Below are 6939 nucleotides of genomic sequence, written 5' to 3'. Positions count from 1 at the left end.
CCTTCATCCACACTGCCCCCTTTGTTCCCTATTTTGAGTCTGTTGCTCTTTCATGAACAGTCCCACAAGTACAAAAGCGAAAGAATGCAGAGCGTCTTTTGCGATGTTGTGTTTGCCTCATTTCTCTCTGCCGAGCGTGGCTCTGTCGGCCAACACGCAGGAGACTTTTATTGTGGAGAAAACAAAGCCGAATTACTGCGCAAGGACAACTTCTGATGGGGACTCGCTGCTCCTCCCTCCTTTTCACCGCTTCACTCCTCTGATCCTCCCATCTTTCCCTCCCCTTAGTCACTTTTTCTCTCTGAGTTTTGATTTTCGAAGGCTCTGATCTTCAATTCAAAAAGCAAAGAGCTGAAGGAAAATAGACAAATTGCAAGTGATTTTGATCTTTATGTTCAACTTTTGTAACGCTGTGTGCACCCATGTATGTTCTCTGGATGCAGCTGCCGAGCTGTCTAGTGGTCGGTTGAGAAAAAACATCTTTAAGCATATGGTATTTGTGTGTTCGCTTAATTGAATCAATTGGAGGCCCATGGGAAATCACCGAGGGGGGTAAGCTTGAGGGAGGAGGGAGGTCAGAGAGTTAGAGCAGGAGGGAGGGAAACAAACACCCCACTAAAACTACTCATGTAGCCATTACTTACTCATTTTCAGCTCAGCGGTTCATGATTAGCCCGTCTCAGTGTGTTCCTCCAGAGAACAGGATGAGCTTCAGGAAGAACAGTTTGGAGTCTGAAAGGAAGCGCAAAGTAAAAAAACGGCTCCAATTCCTTAAAGTTTATGGTTTTCTCATTAATGACCTCCTGCCGTTTGGCCCATTTCCTCCCCATTCATGTCACATTAGCCTCCTCTCAGGAGTCACCATTGTTTTCGAATTGTTTTCATTTTTTTTCAGGGTACAAAGGTTTCACTGCCAACACAAACTCTGACATTTTAAAAGTCCAAATTCTTCAATTAAACTCTGGTTGAGCTACTTTTTTCAACACTAAGAAGAAATCAGAAATTACATTTGAATGAGAAAAACACTAAAAGAATGATTTCTAACATTTCTCTGTTCAATCTTAAGGAACAATACCGAGTATTAAACTGTAGCTACACTTTAAAGGGTCGGTTTCCTTGGTGAGAGCAACACTTTCAAGGCAATGAATGAGAAATTTGGGGACATTTGCATGAGTAAGAGCCGACCCCCTGTATGATTTTCATAACTCAATATCCCCTTTTCTTCTCAAATTTCTATTGCCGGCATTGTGATTTGGAGTTAGCTTTTGTTTGATTTTTTTTTCTCCCCCCCACTTTGTTGCATTTTACTTCTCCCCCCTCCTCATCCTAATGACCTCTGCAGCGGCTTTTTACTCTGTCCCACACTCTGCTTTTGAGCAAACGGGGAATATATGGCTCGGTCTCAACTTTCCCTCAAGAGTTATGACGTAAGCAGGGTGAAAAAGAGGTTTAGGCTAATTCAGCGTCTATATATGACCGTATCTATGTGTGAGTCGGTGTGATGACGGGTCACTGCCCATCTCGCAGGGTCCCTCAGTTTTCTGCAGATGCGCTCTATTGAGGAGGCGACACGCGGCGGGACGCTGCTGGGAGGTAGTTACTATTTCTCCATTACCATAGAAACTAACACACTGGCTTTCAGCTGGTCTAGGCCAGGGGTCCACTGACACCAACTTTCACACTACTCTAAGTCCTGAGAAAAACCCCCAAATGGATCTCATCACTCTGAATAATACCCATTTGTACCCAGTTCACTGAAAAAATGAGCTGCCAGCAAAACGCAGTGACATAAAAACATAGAGGCCTCCTTTTTGAACGAGCACAACACAGGAACACTTGTGGAATCTGTTGGTGCAGCTCCAGAACTATAAATGCCAAAAGATATAACTTACTTAACGTATTTGTATGCAGTGTGGGTAAAATTATCTGCTGTGAAAGATATAAATTCACTGATGAAGTCTCTGGAGTGATGAGGAATGAATGAGTCAGGTTAAAGCCACTGAAAGAGAAAATATCCTTTCAACAGGTGGCTGATGTGCGTTGGATGATCAATAATCACGAATCCACCTACACTGTTGTGGGAAAAACAGCCCCAGACAATGATGATACCACCTCCATGCTTTACCAAACCCTTATTGTGGTCTGGTTTAAGTTCTTCCACTGGCTTTCTCCATACGAACCTTCTACCATCATGTAGGCTGGATTTGAACTCCTCTGAATTTAACACATCTCAAAACTATTTCTTTGCTCCTGCAAATATTTAATCCCAGCTGTCTTTGAGTTTATAAATGGTTTCCAATGCATCACTAATCCACTGTACCAATACTTGTTGATCCAAACGGTTTTGCAAACTGCGTTGTACAGTATCTGGCAATTCTTGTTGATCCCTGAGGTGATTCTTAGTGTTGTTTCTGCTCTATTAATCTTTAATTTTCAAATTAGTGAACATTTCAGCAGCAAACCCACCACTGAAGGCAAAAGCTTTTGTTATGCTCAAGTGCTCGATATTTTCGGTGCTTATCTCATTTGTCTTTGCAGTTGATTTTAAAAACATTCTCTAATGATTCTTTTTTAACATGTCTGTATGCTGTTTATTTGCTAGAAGATGCATCATGTGTAAAAACTGCAATGTGCTGACGACAGTCCTAAAAACGGGGATTCAGAATTCTGGGGTTTCGTACGTAACACACCTGAGAAACCAATCCTGTCAACTTCTGGGATGGGCCTTTCTATATTCTTCTACTTCAGGTTCTTCATCATTAGCCTGATTATACAATCTGTCATTATGTTGCATAGAATAGTTTCAAAGTGTTTGAGCAGAGCTGTAGGTGAGCTGGTGTGCTTGAGCTGCAGCAGGGTGGAGCCAGAGAGACGGGGACTTTATAGGCCTACACACTGTAGGTGTGCAGTTACATTAAAGCGATAAAGCAGGAAGGGAAAACTCTTCTCAACATCTAACTTCGATACACAGAGCTGAGATTTTAGGAGCTTAATCAACAACCAAAAAGTAACTTAAACAAACCAGTCTCAAGTTTATTTATAGTGGATATACAACATCAATTAACTGTTCAAACTTGCAAAGCAACCACAGATGTAGCTCATCAGATTAATGATGAACATGTCCTACTAAGTTCGACAATCAGAACTGGTCCTCATACATTTCTGTTGCCATTTTACAAGGAGATGTTTAGGCTCTCTCAAGCTGATGCTTTATCCATCCATCCATCCATTCTCTATACACCGCTTTATCCTCATTAGGGTCCCGGGGGGTGCTGGAGTCTATCCCAGCTGACTTGGGCGAAGGCAGGGGCTGATGCTTTATTTTAGCATAAAATAGTTGTAGAGTCATGCTAACTGTGTACAAATTCAACCTAATGTACCATGAAATAATCTGATGAACTTCAAGAAAGGAGAAGGTTAATATAATTTCTTGTTTATATCCTATTTGTTTTATAATGAGAACATTATTCCATCCTGCAGCTGCACAATTATGTGGCTTCGGTGTCAGTAAATATCGTTCTTTCTCCCTTCTTAATGTACAATGTATATATTACATGGTGTGGGCAATAATTGGGCATTGTGGAAGGTACAAGGTCAGAGTTCACAATTGATCCTCTCACCCCTGGCAGGTGCAGCTCACAGGAGTGAGAGGAGGCGGCCCCTCATCTCTCCCACCTCTTCACGCTGCTCAGCGAGAGAAAGGGAGGAGTGTAAATGAGTGCACTCCAGAAAGCCATCACCTGCTCCCTCCACCCTAAAATCCCCACTAACTCCGCCAGACAGAGATATCCGACAACCCCGGCTCAAATTTCTCCAACTCCGATTAATGAGAGAGACAGAGAGAGAGAGAGAGAGGGAGGGAGAGAGATTGGAGAGGAGAGAGAATTCCCGACTGTTAACACGCCGTGAGTTTGTTGTTTCATCTGTTTTGTTGTTTTGAGTATGAGCACATTCATCGGGGGCAAAATGTACATTTGTCATGCCTATAGAGGGAACTGAATTGAGCTGGAAGAGGCATTGAGTTTGTGCGCACACAGAGAGCCCAAGGGTGAGGTTGTGTATTGATGGGTGCCCCTCCCAGCTTCTCCCAGATTCCCCCTCCATTGTGACTTTGAGTGAATGTATCCTCTTGCTAAGGGCACTGGAATGTGTCTTCTCAACTCATGTGATGGATGGGGCCTTGTTTTGCACTCCTCCGCCCCTCCCTCTGAATCCCTCGCTCTCCGCCGCAGCCTTTGACTCTTTCATCGCATCCTTTTATTCGGCACCAATAAAAGTCAGCGATTCTTCATCAGCTGTTGTTCAGATCTGAGGGCCGCTGTTATTTTTCATCAGGAGTGTGTCACACATCACCATTCAGCCGCTCCGTCACACAAATTCAGACGTTGGCACGGAGGCAGAAGCAGGTGGAGATACACCATCAATGAATTATTCAAATGAGACACCGGGCATATCCTTTAAATTCAATTTAAATACTTGGTTAATGTTGCTTAGTGGCTCTCTATTGCCATTTATGCACAAGGGTGATATACTGTTCTAGCTTAAATGAGTTGTGACTAGTAGTAAAAAACAAACAAACTACTAGTCCTGCTATTACTACTATTACTATAAAAATAATGACAACAATTATGCATTTTAGAGGAAACAAATGGGAAAAAAAGAGACTTGAACTACATAAATAGGTAGAAAGATAACAGAAAATTGCCAATAAATATACTTAAATACACACAATCATTGCTCTTTATTATGTGTTGAATTTTTAAGGAAAACTATAAACCATTTCCAACCTTTTTTTTATAATTATCAGAGAAACAAGAGATATGAAAAATGTGATAAAATCCTTAATGGTTGCAATGAATGCAAACATAAATGGGGAACATGCAGATCACATCGCTTTCTAAACAATGGCCCGCAGAGAAATGTCATTTGCACAAATAAAAACACCAGAAACCACCGCAGCTACCAGCGCTGCTAATTTAATTATTTGGTTTTTGTCCATGTTCACATCTTTGTGGATGCTCGCGGAGGGCTGGGAGCGAGCCTGAAATCATTCTAACTTTAACCCTCTGAACCCCAGGCAGTTCCAGTTTTTTTTTTGATCCTTTCACATTTTTACTCATTTAAGGTTAATTTTCACTGAAATATGAAGTCCTGTCTCTCTATGGAAACAGAAGAACAATAAGAAAGAACCCAAGGGTGTATTTTGTGTAATATTATGCATTTATAGTGCTAGAAAACAGTGTTTTTTAAAGTCTGATTGTATATTTTCAAAAAAATCGGAGAAAAAAAACATGATTAACATGTCCAGGGATGTTAACAATATTAAGGGGAAAAAATGTTCTCATTACATCTTATAGATGCTTATAGTTTTAGTTAGTTTCCATAATGGTCTCCTACTATATGCTCAGTATAAACACAGTCTGCAGCTGAGCAGAGAAGTCCCTCAATTTTTGTCACTTGACTCTTGGTTGCAGCTGAGTTATTAATAGTTTCACAATTGCACTGGAGACTGTAGATTGTTTTTTGCTTTTACAGAATCTGGTTTACCTAAATGCTTAGTTTTTGACTATTTGTAAATGACAGATGTAGGATAAAGTTATTTTAATGAAATGACACAATTTTCAGCTTAAACTTGCTCTTCACTTCAATTTTTTCAAGAACTGTCAGAAAGCTGGAAGTCTGACAGTTCTGTCTGTTTATGCAGTTTGACTGTGATCATTTTATCATCTTTTGAAGGAAACACGCCTTTCATTCCTGCTGGAAGGTTTTAGGGACTAGTAAGGGTATTTTTTTGTTAAATGTCTATGAAACACTTAACACTCTGTGTATTACCTCATGTGTAAAACTAAAAACAGCTGAGGTATCCATGTGTTCTAGTGGTTTGAAATACCAACAACATCCCTGGTTCCTTCAGCTCAATGTTGCTGGAACAAAATTGCCCCCAAATACATATAAATAGACATAAACAACAATATTTTAGAATGTAGCATTGCTCAAAATTGGGCAAAGAGAAGTTTCCTGGATGATAATGCTGAATTATCACCCAGCTCTCCTCTAACGCTGCTCCAGAATCGAAAATACCATGTTGTTGTACTGATACTCAGACAGTTGAGACTTTGTTTTTGACATATGATTTTCTGTGAATTCAAAGCAAACTTGTTTTGTTTTGCTCCAGGAGGAAAGCTCAAATTTTTTTTAGATTAGAACCATATTTTACAAATAGTTTAAGGGCAATACAACCAATACCATTTGCAACTCGTGATAAAGCTTTTATTCAGAGTGGACATTTTAAAAGCTTCCCAGCAGAGCATCTGATAAGACCACATGATGCAGACTGCATGAAACGATAAAACACAGCAGATTAACTCGCCCGAATGGAAATACCATAAAACAAAGTTAGTGTAGAGAGTTCTTGCACATACCGAAGAACATTCTGCAGTTTCACAGCTGATGGTTTTTGCATTACGGCCCATATTTTGTGTTTTATCACAGCAAATGAAGAAACCTGCATCCAGTATCTTATGTATCTTGTGTATTTTGCATCCATCATCCCTGTTATGTTCCTGTTTTTTTTTCCCTGTTTGCAGTGTAACATCCCAAGATACCTCACACTCAGACACAATTTACCATCAGTGGCCTCGTGGAAAGAAAGAGTGTCTCTATTTAAAAAGTATTATTCAACCGAGTGTTACATAAGAAGCTCCAAACAGAAGTCAGGCCTCGCAAATGAATCATCAGCTCAGTCATCATGTCAAACAATGATCCTGTGGCACTTACAGCACTTTATGACATTTTACACAATATAAAAAGACTCAAACACAACTAAATACAGGCACAAGTATCACTTAGATGCACATTAGCGCTGTTTTTTTTTTTAACTTTCGGCGCTATGAGTGGACGTACACAATGTTAACAGTGATTGTGTGCAACTCTTTTCAG

The sequence above is a fragment of the Acanthochromis polyacanthus genome, chromosome 17 (genome assembly GCF_021347895.1).
Source record: "Acanthochromis polyacanthus isolate Apoly-LR-REF ecotype Palm Island chromosome 17, KAUST_Apoly_ChrSc, whole genome shotgun sequence".
In the NCBI taxonomy this organism is placed as follows: Eukaryota; Metazoa; Chordata; class Actinopteri; family Pomacentridae; genus Acanthochromis; species Acanthochromis polyacanthus.
Note: the sequence above shows the minus strand (reverse complement) of the source record.